General features: G+C 36.8%; 2 long non-coding RNA genes across 3 annotated transcripts; both read left to right on the forward strand.

Annotated features, from left to right (window-relative positions):
• Positions 1-4,872: 4,872 nt before the first annotated feature.
• LOC141350377 (uncharacterized) lies at positions 4,873-11,748 on the forward strand. 2 transcript variants are annotated; one of them, XR_012358478.1, is made up of 4 exons: positions 4,873-5,086; positions 5,784-5,819; positions 6,040-6,083; positions 11,581-11,748. It is a non-coding gene; the product is annotated as an uncharacterized lncRNA (long non-coding RNA). The 2 variants fall into 2 exon arrangements; XR_012358477.1 differs by lacking the exon at positions 4,873-5,086 and having other exon boundaries at positions 5,635-5,819.
• Positions 6,566-10,719, forward strand: LOC141350378 (uncharacterized). The gene is made up of 5 exons (XR_012358479.1): positions 6,566-7,066; positions 7,488-7,582; positions 8,193-8,248; positions 8,331-8,390; positions 9,733-10,719. It is a non-coding gene; the product is annotated as an uncharacterized lncRNA (long non-coding RNA).
• Positions 11,749-15,438: the final 3,690 nt, after the last annotated feature.

A 15,438-nucleotide genomic window follows, 5' to 3' on the forward strand; every position in this document is an offset into this window, starting at 1 on the left:
ACCAGTGGCGGAGCCAGAGGGGTGTCCAGGGTGGCACTGGACACCCTTGACATGTCACTGGCCACCCCGTGTGCCACCCCAAATTTAATGCGCTACTTTTACTTAATCGCTATGTTTATTTTCGACGTGCGGCAGCGCAGCACATTGTTAAAAACAAACATTATATTAACCCTCCCTGCGATGTTCTGATGCGGAGATATAAGGCTTTGTTTACTCTGTTGCTAGGGTACTGTATTTGGTTGCTAGGGAAAAAATTGGCATCCACTAGTGATTACATGCCGAGTCATGAGTCAAACGGTCCAACCCCCGTGTCTCTACGATGTTCTGATGCGGAGATATAAGGCTTTGTTTACTCTGTTGCTAGGGTACTGTATTTGGTTGCTAGGGAAAAAAAACGGCATCCACTAGTGATTACCCTCCGAGTCACGAGTCAAACGGTCCAACCCCCGTGTCTCTACGATGTTCTGATGCGGAGATATAAGGCTTTATTTATTCAGTTGCTAGGGTGCTCCTATTTGGTTGCTAGGGGCGGGGCTTGGGAGTGGCCAATGATGTGGCCAGTGATTACCCTCCGAGTCACAAGTAAAACGATCCAACCCCCGTGATTCTACGATGTTCTGATGCCGAGATATAACTGTTTGAATTTTATGTTGCTAGGGTGCTTAAAAGTGGTTGCTAGGGGCGTGGCTTAATAGCTCTGGGACTATCCTGATAAATTGATTGGATGTCTGAGTAAAATGAGCCCACCCCCATGTCTCTACGACATTGTAAAGCGAAGATATCCCATCTGGAACTTTTTTATTTCCTTATATGGGCATGTTTCCTGCCCCATTATAAGTCAATGGGAAATTTCGGGTGCCTCTTACACCCCTTGGGTACAGCTTACACCCCAATGTGATGTATGTTCTTACAAAGCCTACCACCCCCTTCAAATGTTGTAACCTACATGTTTTTACAAAATCCTTGAGCGGAGCTATGACCCATCAAAGTTGGGCCCAATGTTAAGTCAATGGGATTTTTTCGGGTGGTTTTTCGCCCCCCTTTCGAAAAACCTGCACCCGATCGCTTATAAAAGTCATAGCCACCATCTCCTCAATAAACCGGTCGATTTGAGGCCTCTTTCATGGGACTACGGCAAACCGTGCGGGACGAGTTACGCGCCGAAAAAGTGTGCAGACATAAGAATAATAATATTTATAACTAGATAGGTACATTTCCTGAAGAAAATGTGAGTGGTGCTTGCCGTGGCAAATTTCTGGGGAGAGTATATGATCATACTTCCAGTCACGAGTAAAACGATCCAAACCCCGTCTCTCTACGATGTTCTGATGCGGAGATATAAGGCTTTGTTTACTCTGTTGCTAGGGTACTGTATTTGGTTGCTAGGGGAAAAAATGGCATCCACTAGTGATTAACCTCCAAGTCACGAGTCAAACGGTCCAACCCCCGTGTCTCTACGATGTTCTGATGCGGAGATATAAGGCTTTGTTTACGCTGTTGCTAGGGTACTGTATTTGGTTGCTAGGGAAAAAATTGACACCCACTAGTGATTACCCGCCGAGTCACAAGTCAAACGGTCCAACCCCCGTGTCTCTACGATGTTCTGATGCGGAGATATAAGGCTTTGTTTACTCTGTTGCTAGGGTACTGTATTTGGTTGCTAGGGAAAAAAATGGCATCCACTAGTGATTACCCTCCGAGTCACGAGTCAAACGGTCCAACCCCCGTGTCTCTACGATGTTCTGATGCGGAGATATAAGGCTTTGTTTACTCTGTTGCTAGGGTACTGTATTTGGTTGCTAGGGAAAAAAATGGCATACACTAGTGATTTCCTTCCGTGTCACAAGTCAAACGGTCCAACCCCCGTGTCTCTATGATGTTCTGATGCGGAGATATAAGGCTTTGTTTACTCTGTTGCTAGGGTACTGTATTTGGTTGCTAGGTAAAAAAATGGCATCCACTACTGATTACCCTCCGAGTCACGAATCAAACGGTCCAAACCCCGTGTCTCTACGATGTTCTGAAGCGGAGATATAAGGCTTTGTTTATTCGGTTGCTAGGGTGCTCAAATTTGGTTGCTAGGGAAAAAATTGGCATCCACTAGTGATTACATGCCGAGTCACGAGTCAAACGGTCCAACTCCCGTGTCTCTACAATGTTCTGATGCGGAGATATAAGGCTTTGTTTACTCTGTTGCTAGGGTACTGTATTTGGTTGCTAGGGGGAAAATTGGCATCCAATAGTGATAACCCTCCGAGTCACGAGTCAAACGGTCCAACCCCCGTGTCTCTACGATGTTCTGATGCTGAGATATAAGGCTTTGTTTACTCTGTTGCTAGGGTACTGTATTTGGTTACTAGGGAAAAAATTGGCATCCACTAGTGATTACCCTCCGAGTCACAAGTCAAACGGTCCAACCCCCGTGTCTCTACGATGTTCTGATGCGGAGATATAAGGCTTTGTTTACTCTGTTGCTAGGGTACTGTATTTGGTTGCTAGGGAAAAAATTGGCATCCCATAGTGATTACACTCTGAGTCACGAGTCAAACGGTCCAACCCCCGTGTCTTTATGATGTTCTGATGCCGAGATATAACTGTTTGAATTTTATGTTGCTAGGGTGCTCAAAAGTGGTTGCTAGGGGTGTGGCTTAATACCTTTGTAAGGATCCTGAGAGACTGATTGGATGCCTGAGTAAAATGAGCCCACCCACTTATCTCTACGACATTGTACAGGGAAGATATCCCATCTGGAAATTATGCATGTTTTCTGCCCCATTATAAGTCAATGGGAAATTTCGGGTGCCTCTTACACCCCAGGGGTACAGCTTACACCCCAATGTGATGTATGTTCTTACAGAGCCTACCACCCTCTTCAAATGTTGTAACCCACATGTTTCTACAAAATCCTTGAGCGGAGGGTATGACCAGTGGCGGAGCCAGAGGGGTGTCCAGGGTGGCACTGGACACCCTTGACATGTCACTGGCCACCCCGTGTGCCACCCCAAATTTAATGCGCTACTTTTACTTAATCGCTATGTTTATTTTCGACGTGCGGCAGCGCAGCACATTGTTAAAAACAAACATTATATTAACCCTCCCTGCGGTCGCGGCGCAAACTCTTTATTTTTCAATCACTGCGCAAAGAGACTTGGATTACTCTGCTGATTTTGGACATACAGATATGATTTATAGATCATTTAAAACGTTAAATTGTAATTTTTTGTGTGTCTATAAAAACTGAATGTTGTGCTTTTCACAAAATTAAGAAAATATACATAATGCGCGTTCTGTTATCTCTTCATCAGTGAAGTCTTTTCAAAAATGCGTCAGAAAAATTACTGTAACTTAACGAATACTTTTCATACCATCAGAAGATAAATGTCATAATGCTTGGAATCTCTAAGATTGTCAATTCTTTTTACAACAAAACCCAGCACCATGTTTTCATTCTTGACGTGATCTTTATAGGTTACTGTATGATTGTTAATTCGACTGGATTGCCACATTGAACTTGAAAGCGGGACGCGCATATCCGATAGTGCGCGTGCACAGCCAGAGCTTAAACTACTTCATGGTCGCGTCTTTTGGCTTACAAATGCTCATATGTCAAAATAGCTGTCTTGGTGATTTTCATACTAAACATTTGGTTACTGTACGTCTTAAACGAATAAACATTTTATTGCATTCGGTCTTAGCCTAACCTGTTGAAGTCTCTCTGTCATTAAAGTTAATTAAATATCAAAAGAAAAAAGAAAACTTTTGCATCTTCTGTATCTTCGTAAATAAAGATTAATCCAAACATCTTTTGTGTTGAGCTCTGCCATTTGAAGTAAGTTTAAGGTTTATCATGGAGTTTAGATTTCCTGATCTTTTGCTTCATTAAAGGGACAGTTCACAAAATGAAAATTCTGTCATAATTTTTACATTATGTTGTTCTAAACCTGTACGAATTTCTTTTTTCTGATTAACACAAAAGAAGATATTTTGATAAATGATGGTCTGCACACAGCTGTTAACCGTTGACTTCCATAGTAGGAATAAAAACAACATGGAATTCAATCGATATACCATTAATTTTGTGCTTACCATCATTTATCAAAATATCTTCTTTTGTGTTTATTAAAATAAAATACAGGTTTAGAACAACATAGGGGTGAGTAAATGATGACAGAATTTTCATTTTTGGGTGAATCCCTTTAACAGACAGTAAATCAGATGTAAGAAATACAGTAGAAAGATTTAAAATTCACCCTGTTTACATCTCTAATGCGATCAACAAATTCATTTATGCTTTCTTGATACATGGTTACACGTCATTTTCTTTTATGGACTATGGACCCCCTAAAGTAGCTTTGGCCACCCCCTGGCCACCCCATTAAAAAAATTCTAGTTCCGCCACTGGGTATGACCCGTCAAAGTTCGGCCCAATGTTAAGTCAATGGGATTTTTCGGGTGGTTTTTCGCCCCCCTTTCGAAAATCCTCTACCCGATCGCTTATAAAAGTCATAGCACACCTCTCCTCAATAATCCGGTCGATTTGAGCCCTCTTTCATGGGACTGCGACAAAGCGTGCGGGACGAGTTACGCGCCAAACTTTTTTGCGACATAAGAATAAAGATATAATAAGTATGCACAATAGTAATAGTGATGCCTTGCATAAATGCAAGCACCACTAATAAGTATGCACAATAGTAATAGTGATGCCTTGCATAAATGCAAGCACCACTAATAATATCTTTGAGCAATAGTAATAGTGATGCTTTGCATAAATGCAAGCACCACTAATAATAAGTTTAAGTGCAACAACAGTATGTTGGCTTTCTCAAGCCAACATAATAATTGTTCAAAAACAACTTCGAAAATAAGGTTACAGTTCAAAAGTCATATGTTTTATAAAATAATCTTTTATGGTTACAGCTCATTTACTTTTTCATTTCAGGTGCGGAAACTTGAGGCTGTCGGATACAAGTCAATTGTATTTACTGGGAAATGGGATAAAAAGGACCTGCCGGAGAGCCTCACCGTGGAGCTGCCGGAGAGCATCGTCATGGAACGGCCGGAGAATCTCAACAAGGAGTCTGAGGCTGTATTTGCATTAAATCTTGTTCCTCTGTCCTCTAGACTCTCTCCAATCTCTCTTGCTCTTATTACTTTTACAACTATTTTCCTCCACTTTCTTCCCCACCTCCTCTGACATGCTCACTGACACGTCTTTGCCAGGAATACAAAGACATCTACCTCTTCAAACTATACCATGGCTTCAAACTATACCATAAAGCAGGGTTCCCCAAATCTTACCCTGGAGGGCCGGAGCACTGCAAAGTTTAGCTCCAACCCTGATCAAACAGACCTGATCAAGGTCTTCATGATCACTAGAAAATCACAGGTGGGTAAAATTTATTAGGGTTGGACCTAACTCTGTAGTGCTCCGGCCCTCCAGGGTAAGATTTGGGGAACCCTGGAATAAAGGGTAACTTTTTTCCTGTTACATCTTACTCCACAATTTGCTCCTAGTCAAATCTATCTTCATGTATATTTAATTCATTTACCTAACCAGGTAATTGTTAGCCAGTTCACAGTGTTTTAGAGGCCATTGACTTAAGCTAAGAGGTCTTTGGGAATACCAACCCAATACATTTTGGTTGATTGACAAAAACAAACACAAATTCATTTGACACTGGAAATAACTGTATATCACTTGACATAAATATGGACTCATGTGATTGTTACAAAGCATGGCATTCATGTCTTATTAAAATGTACTTGTCTCTTCATCATTTCAGGTTGTCGATAAAATAACTGGGGAATTGATAAATAAGGTAAAATATTATTTATTAAGCTGAGTGCTGCTTGCCTCAGTGACTGATTCTGACCTTTCAAAGATAATATCCAGTTAAAATAATCATTACTTTTGTGTGTGTGTGTGTGTGTGTGTGTGTGTGTGTGTGTGTGTGTGTGTGTGTGTGTGTGTGTGTGTGTGTGTGTATGTGCGTGTGTGTGTGTGTGTGTGTGTGTGTGTGTGTGTGTGCGTGTGTGTAGGGGAAAGCTGAATTGGAAGTTCACTGGTGACCGTGCTCTGTGTGGTAAGTTATGTTTTATTATCTTGTTACGTTTATTCCATTGCAATGCAAATTGGTGTGGAATGTGGAATGCTTGAAAGACTATTCCAGAATTTTGTAGATAAATGAGAGATTGATCTACCTTATCTCTATTTAGAATATTCTGTTAACATCTTGGAATTTGTGATTGAAGTGGATACAGTCAGGGTTCTCACGGTTTAATGGAATTTCTGGAATATTATGGAATTTTAATGGTCTTTTACAGACATTGAAAGTCAGTCATGGAATATCAGAGATTTTTGTTTGTTGCTTTAAATTTCAGTTTCCATTCATGAAAATTTACTCCGCTTGTTAACTTGTGACGTAAGGAATACAATTTTTCGGGTCCAAGCCACAGCTGAGCTGACTACAATTTAAACAGCTGTTTATTGGCACTGTTTATTCATTTCACACATTGAAGCTACATAAATAAAAATGTATAAACTCACAGCTGTGCATTACATACACTCTAAAAAACGTTGGGTTGTTTTTTCAACCCAACTGCTGGGTTGAGCCAGCTGGGTTATTTTGTTGGGTTGTTTTATCAGTGTTGGGTAGTTTTGGTGTAACCCAACTTGTTGGGTTATATGTTGGGTAATTTTGAAGCAGAGCCAACTTAATAGATACATATAGCTGTTTCTCAATATTACTTTGTCTAGTCCACAAAATGTATTTTAAACATAAGTTTAGGCGAGAATATATATGTATAATGTTCAAATTTGCAGTCGGTTTGTAAAGTGAACGCCAATTTTAAAGTTTAATTAGTCAAAGTCGGAATGTTACCAGCCACCGTTACCGGGCACCGGGTGTCAGTGTTGTTCTTCCCCAGAGAGAAATCCTCACTTCCCCCACACAGACGGTCAGCTGAACTGCTTCTCACTGCAACGTTACCTGACGCGGGAGTTTATTACCTCAAGATTCATAAACGGTTTTTCATCGACTTATCTTTGATTTATTTTAAGGAAAAGGTTTGTATCATTGTTTTTAATCATTTAAACTATTTCTGAATGCAAAAGTATGCAAAATGATGGTTCACATGACTCTTATTAAAAGTTTTATTAGCTTCCGTTGGCTTAAAATAATTTTAGAAACGTTAGAATGTAACGTATTCTAATAGTTTAGTAATTCAGTTTAAAACAGATAACGTTAATATGATGAAGAAACGTGTACGTTTTAAATAAATAATCGTTTGTTGTAAAAGTTGAAATCAAACTGATGCTTTTAATATCATGTTTAGATCATGAAACTTTAGCCTTGAGTTCACAGACAGGGTATCACAACACATATTGTGAACTCTCATTTGGTCTGTGTAAGTTACAGACATTTTTGTCTTTTTGAAAAGTTTTTGATGATGCCCACTTAAATCACAGTTTTGGCTTTTTTCCACAGACTCTGATGGATAAAAGATGGATATTTTTTCCTGGAGAAGCTAAAACAATGTAACTTTGAGGTTCTGATACCAGCTTTTACAACGTTATTTACAGGTAACATGAAAATGCACTTGTTTTTTATTATTTAAAGTGATATGTTGATATTACAATGAGGCATATCAAAGCATTTCTTTATTAAGAATCCCTGCTTATTTTGCTGTGAGTATGTCATTTTCAAAAGTGGTATGTAAGGTTGCACGATTAAAGGAATAGTTCACCCAAAAATTATATTAAACTCATGATTTACTCACCCCCAAGCCATTCGAGATGCATATGTCCATCATTTTTTAGACTAACACAGTTTGAGATATTATAGATTATATTACAGGGTCCACTCCTTCACGTCCAAAAAATGTGCATTCATCCTTCACAAAAGAAATCCAAATGGCTCCACGATGATAAACAAAGGTCTTCTGAGCGTAATCCGCACCGTTTTGTTTGACTTGAAGGAGTGGACCCCATAACTTTACATTTGATTAACTGAAAGATATAAAACATTTTCTAAAATAACTGAAAATGTGTTAGTCTGAAAAATGATGGACATATGCATCTTGGACGGCTTGGAGGTGAGTAATTCATGGGTTTAATATCATTTTTGGCCCAACTATCTCTTTAATTGTATAAAATTGTCAAACTTGTAAAACTTGGGCACTGCATTTTACAGACAGAATCCTGCAACTTCCCAGCCAAGAACCAGGAGCATCAACAAATCACCTCCAGGTACACTTGGGAATACAATAGTTGTTTGCTGAGTATTATGACAGTAAAGTTACTAATTTAACCTAAACATTTTTCTCTACAGAACCCCATGATGATATTCCAACTCCTGTCTACAAAAGTGGGAAGAAAATCTTAAGTTTATGTAAGTAATGGAAGTATTGCACACTTTGCTTTGCAAGCAACCTAAAACATTTAATATTTTGTTTGTGAACCAGCAAGAAGACATGTTTACAAGTAGGAATAGAGTTAAAACTCGGACAAGAAAAATTGTCTTTTACTCGCAACTCTAAAACATTAACTTTAGGGACAAACGTTAAAGGAACAGTCTACTCATTTTCAATATTAAACTAGTAAGCCCAATTTTTTAGATCCTGCAACAACCTGCACACTTGCCCTCACTACTCAATACAGCCAACACCCCACCAGCATACACCATGTACTGAATGAATACAGGGCTGGACATTAACGTCTGTCCCTAAAGTTAATGTTTTAGATGTGCGAGTGAAAGACAATTGTACTTGTCTGAGTTTTAACTCTATTCCTACTTGTAAACATGTCTTCTTGCTAGTTCACAAACAAAATATTAAAGGAATAGTCTACTTATTTTCAATATTAAACTATGTTATTACCTTAACTAAGAATTGTTGATACATCCCTCTATCATCTGTGTGCGTGCACATAAGCGCTGGAGCACGCTGCGACACTTCCATAGCATTTAGCTTAGCCCCATTCATTCAATGGTACCAATCAGAGATAAAGTTAGAAGTGACCAAACACATCAACGCCTGAAAAGTCCGCTCCCCTTCTCCCACTCATAATGGGAGAGGGAGGGTGTTACTGCGCCGAGTCAAAGTACTCCCAAAAGTGCTATTACGCCATAAAATATAGTTCCTCTTTTAAATCCGCTTAGAAAAGCGATACGTTTTATTTTGTACCACCAAACTTGCTCGTATAACTGCTCGTCTTAAATAGGAAAAACATTGATGTGTTTGGTCACTTCTAACTTTATCTCTAAATGGTACCATTGAATGAATGGGGCTAAGCTAAATGATATCGAAGTGTCGCAGCGCGCTCCAGCGCCCACGTGCACGCACTAAGATGATAGAAGCATGTATCAACTCTTCTTAGTCAAGGCAATAACATAGTTTAATATTGAAAATGAGTAGACTATTCCTTTAATGTCCAGCCATGTATTCATTACATAATATATGCTAATAAAGTGTTGGCTATATTAAGTAATAAGGGCAAGTATGCAGGTTGTTGCAAAATCTAAAAAATTGGGCTTACTGCCAGGTAAAGTGACGTGGCAGAATCTGAAATGACTGTGAATCTGAGTTATTGGCATGAACAAAGAGTATATTGTAAGGTTATTGAAATAAAAAAGAAATTTATAAATTTCATTACAATTAAACTACATACTAGATTTGTGTGTATGAAATATGAATTGTTTGGTTTTGTATAATAATGCTGCATCATGCATTTAGAGTCTTTGCCTGCATTCTAACAAGTGTTTGTCTGTTGGGACCAACATGGTTGCATTCTTCTGAGAGGCTGAGGTGACAAAACCATTCCCATTTGTCCTTGGATTGGAAGATGACGATCTCTGCCATCAAGCCTTCGTTGTTTTTGACAGACAGTCACTCCAGCAATACACCCTCCTTGGTGATGTTGACATGTTTTAAACTTTTTTTATGTTTTGGACATTCATTTTACTAAGCAGTGCACATCAGTGTGGGCGTTTTTCAAGACTGTTGTTTACAAACTCCCAAGAACAGAATCCCTTTCTATAAGAAGTCTGTGTAGTTATTTGTCATGCTAAGGTGATAACTCATGTTGATCATATATTGACTGTTTGTGCAACTTAGTGTTGGTCTTATGTGTTACATTAACCATTTCTTATTACACGGTTCTCTAAAATGCTAGTTTCTGATTGGCCAGTCGTGACATTCTACTACTGCTCAAAACTAAAAACTCCAATGCTGCAAATCATTTTGACAGGTACAGTGTTATATTACACAAAAAATAAATATCAATGTCTATTAATTACATATCCGACATTAAATTTACAAATGATTAAACCAATGTGTTTGTGACATTTGTTCTGAAGAATCTGTTGGGGCTTTTTTCTGTGATGACATGCTGCCAATACATTATCCCTTACTTGTACAACTTTTTACTTGATCTAATTGTAATGTTAACTGTGTATCTGTCATTTTAGATTGTGAGATATAATACTAATATATTTTTTTAATCAGAAAGTTGATTGTTTGTGTAGGGCTATGTACTCTTTTATTGTTCATGTGCAATAAATATGCTTTTTCAATTAAATCTATGCTTTGTTATTTATAGACACCACAATGAAAGATATGAAAGCAATTTAAACCACAAAATTTCAGCTTTAAACACATTAACCAAACGTTGGGTTGTTTCAACCCATCAAAAAGTTATTTCTACCCAACAGATGGGTTAAAAAATCAACCCAACTGGTTGGGTTGATTGTACAACCCAGCTTGTTGGGTTAAAATAACCCAGCGTTGGGTTGGTCCATATTTAACCCAACGTTTTTTAGAGTGTACAGATCATGGTAATTTAGCTTTTTAGTCAGTGAAAGTCTTGGAAAAGTCAGGGAATTTGATATTTGACTTAAAGTGGGAACCCTCTACAATGGATTTTAGGTAATGAGAAGCTGGACCATTCAGTGCTTTAAAAATAATTCAAAGAACTTTAAAATTCGTTTTTTATTGTATTTTGTATTGCATTGTATTGACAATAAAATGTTACTGATGTGATCATACATTTTGTTATTTATTAACCTAGCAGGACATCCACCCAATGCATTACAATAGTAGGAGTGATTAATGGGATCAAAATGCAGACACTATCCCGAACTGCCAGATCTGGAACACATGAAAACATGCAGTAATTGTTTAACTTACTCCGCTTAAATAAAATAGCTTAGTTACCTTAACAAATAGGATAATATCCTTAACTCACTAATGACAACTTAATAATTCAGTTATCAACCACATTTTGGAGTCATCACTACATTTGGAGGTGCATCCCAGCAAGACCCACATATGTTTTGTTTTGGTGCTGGTTTGCTGGTGACCACCAGCATAGACCAGCATGGAAATGATGCTTGTATATGCTGTTTTTTTTTCAGCAGTGATGGCTTTCAATATAAAAGAACTGTATGGATATTTTAATTAAAAGTAACTACTACTTTAACAACAGACGCCAGAAAATGTGGAGAAAAATCTGCCAGTTAAGTACAAGTACCTCACATTTGTACTATGTGTTCTAATGACATTATCTGCACTTTGATATTACAGTGGCAAAACCTGGGATGACACATGGGAGCCTGCCAGCGAATTCCAACACAAGTCCCACATCCCAACCAGCTTTCAGCATGACGGCCTACACCTTTTTATTATCAAGCACCTTTCAATTGTTTTTGATTGTCTTTGCTTGCTGTTCTTTATTAAAGTTTTTGCATAGTACCCAGTCTCTTTTAGTGTTTTTTGTTTTTATGTTTTGAATTTTGTCTTTTTAAAAACTCTCTAACTCTAACCCTAACTACACAGCAGACAAGAGGTGTCCCTTGCAAGATCATAAGGTAGAGAGTTAGTGCTGTTTGTCATAATTAAATTCCCAAAGGCATTATATTTAAAGATTTTTGGAGTGCAGTTTTAGTACAGGTAAGTCTACTTGAACTATGATATGCCAGCCAATAAGTACCACAAAAACTCCCAAAGCTATTTAAATCCCTCTTAAATTTTGTAGTCCTGATTGAAATGTCCAATTTCAATATTAGATAAGAGTAACTTTAACATTTATAATTGTTATTAAAATGTGTTATTTACTTACATTTATTCAGAGTAAAATAATAAAATGTAGTCATATTCAAACATATTTTATATTTGGCTATAGAGAAAGCATCTTTTTTATATCAGCCTGCATGCTACAATAACTTAATTTTATTTTGTAAACAAACGTGAAACATTTTGAAATATATACAGTATAGATCTGCAACAAGTATTTAATTTAGTTACCTTCAGGTTTATATCAATGAAACCAATTATTTGCTTAGATTACTGAGAAAACCTTTTGTTGTGTGTGTTTGTGGCTTTTGGCTTTATCATTTAAAAGATATTAAAAGTTAGATTAATCATTTCTTTGCACATTTAACACACACATCTCACGTTACCCCATAGGTGGGGTTTATTTTATCAAACAGAGGGTTTGATGTAACACCTGCTAAAAATAGTTTAAACAAATAATAAAATACAATTCTGTCTATATACTAAAGGTGGATGTTGTTTATATATATGCCTATAATAGATGAATGTGTGGATATCTATCCATCCATGATCCTTCATCTAACCATAATTGTATTATGCATCAATGCAAATAGATTTTTTAAAAGGGCTGCACAATTAAGACAAAAAATTATAATTGTGAGTTATTTCCCCTGATATTGTATTAACAGTTATCACTTTGATTAATAGTATTTACATTGTTTTCATTTCATTATCATTGTTTACCTGACTTTGTTACAACTAACCCCGCTGTGTAAAAATGTTTTCAATCCCAGCTATCAGTTACTAGGAGTTGCTGAAATGTTTTAGTGATTCAAATAATATAAGGTTGGATTTGGTGACTTACACACTCAACTCAGAAATTGAAAAACCATAAAACATTTACCATGCCTCCAAAACACTCTTTGTTCAATATATTAAACAAATTCATCTTCTGTTAGAAAAAAGACCAGAAGCACAGATTGTTTGGCCCTGTATAAAAATATGTAACTGTGTTACAATCAATCCCATGTTTGTTTGTGCCCCGCTCGCTTTAATTATTGCACTTAATTTCCACCACTGACTAGTTGTAGAAGCATATTGTACATATATACAGTACATGTCTATTATGTGAATAAAGAGGCTACATAAGGTTATGAAAAGTAGATTTTATTAAATGCTTTATATTGACAGTTAGAAATCTTTGTCCAGAATAATGGAAGGTATCACAGTCTTGTGGATTACAGACCATCACCAGAAATGTCAAAGTCACTGTTGTACTCATCAGCTGAAGCACTATACAAGAAGTTGATGTTCTCGGCTCCCCACAAAACTTGTAGGTAACAGTCTCTTGCTTGGCGAATCTTAAAAGAGGAACACGATAACTTTAATCAGAAACTTAATAAACAGACATCATTGTTGTGTACAGTATATTTATTAGGGCTGCCCTATAAGGCAACAAAATGTTTGCTGGCAGGGACGTGCACAGACATTTTGAGGGGCAGGGGCTCAAGTAAAATAAAGGGCACTTCTCATAATTATGTATTTTTTAAACGAAAAAAGTATATATATATATATATATATATATATATATATATATATATATATATATATATATATATATATATATATATTCAATTCAATTCAATTTTATTTATATAGCGCTTTTCACAATTTGGTAATTGTATCAAAGCAGCTTTACATAATAGATGCAGTGAAAAGCACAGAAAATCGACAACATAATTTTCACAACATAATACACGATAGCACAAGCAGCTAAAATTACTGCGGCTATAAATCAACATTATAAGCAAACGTATTACTAATGTAACCAATAGAAGTTAAGCAGTCAGGGGGACAGACACTTGATCTAAATTGAGAATTACGCCACAACATTAAATTACACATTAATTTACAACTTTCTTAAAATACTAAAAACAAAGTTGTGACTCCTGAGTTAGCGCTACATGCCAATAAATGCTATATGCTAGCATTTAGCTGAAGTTCTATTAGTTAACAATTAGTTGTTACTCAAAATCTGTATTTTTTGTATTTTTGAAAAGGGCTCAAAATATAAGGTCTGTTTACTAATGTGAGCTTCTGACATGAGCCTCAGAGCAGAGCTCAACATTATTATTCATGACCCTTTAGGGCAAAAATAGACCATTTCATTCAAATGACAAATCCTAGGGTTGTAAATGGACATGTAAAAACGTTTTTGGATATTTTTTGCACTTAATAAAGCCACATACCTTCTATGTAATTATCAAATAACAATTTAACATATTATGGCAACACATCCTTTGGCACCTTTAATCTTAGGTTTCATAAGTATTAGGGCTACACATGTCAGAAACAACAAATATAGATTCAGTTTATTTTATTTGTATTTTATATTTTAATTTTTTGTGATGTCAGTGAAAATTCTGACTAGGCAAGTAAAATTCATAATTCCTTTTTTCTCAATCTACTACAGCACTCCAGTATAACACATTATAGGCTACTTATTTAACAGCCATTACAAAAAAATGCAAATAAAAAGCTTACTACTGTAGTTAGCAATTATTATTGTTTTTGCTTTACTATTTTATGAGCAGTCTGTTTAAACTACATAAACTATACGGTTACAAGTTTGTAACTCTTCAAGTTCATAAATCATAAAGCGAAGTAGGTTAGAGAGGCGGGACTTAAGAAAGGTAAAGCCAATCATATTAGCGATGTGAGTTTTGGAGGCGGGACTCATCTGTTAACCGTTTGTGTACCACAAATAATGGTATTTTTCTTTTTATAAGAGTTTAAATCTCATTTAAATGATTCCTAAATGAATTCATGTTAAATTAAATAACTAATAATATTAAAAGACACAAGAAACAGACGGACATCAGTTGTCATATGAATAAAGATTATATAATTTGTTTTTTAATTAAAAAGCACCCCAGAAAAAAAGGGCACTTTCGCTCCAGGAACAAAAAGGGCAGGTGCTCAAGCCCCCTTTGATGTCTATGTGTGCACATGCCTGTTTGCTGGTCAGAAGAGTCATTGTTTGTCATCAATTAGACAATCACAGATAGCAAGAAACAAAAAACAAATGTTTAATGCACAGCTTCAAACACTGCTTACACACAATTTAAAACATCTAAAACAAACTCTACTGACGTCATTACCCTCTGATATCGGCAATATTTGAGATGGCTAAATTGTTAAACGTTTGCTGATGTCAGTGCATGTCCATGAGAGTCAGCATGTCTGCGCGTCCTGCAAACAGAAAATATGATGTCAACATATTCCCCCTATTTATTATATAACTAGTGGAGTATTACACCTGCTAGTGCAGTTGTTTTACCTGCTTTTGAAATGTGTTTTGTGGTCACTGGATTCCTAGAGAGGAAGGCA

This window comes from Misgurnus anguillicaudatus, chromosome 18 (genome assembly GCF_027580225.2).
Source record: "Misgurnus anguillicaudatus chromosome 18, ASM2758022v2, whole genome shotgun sequence".
NCBI classification, from domain to species: Eukaryota; Metazoa; Chordata; class Actinopteri; order Cypriniformes; family Cobitidae; genus Misgurnus; species Misgurnus anguillicaudatus.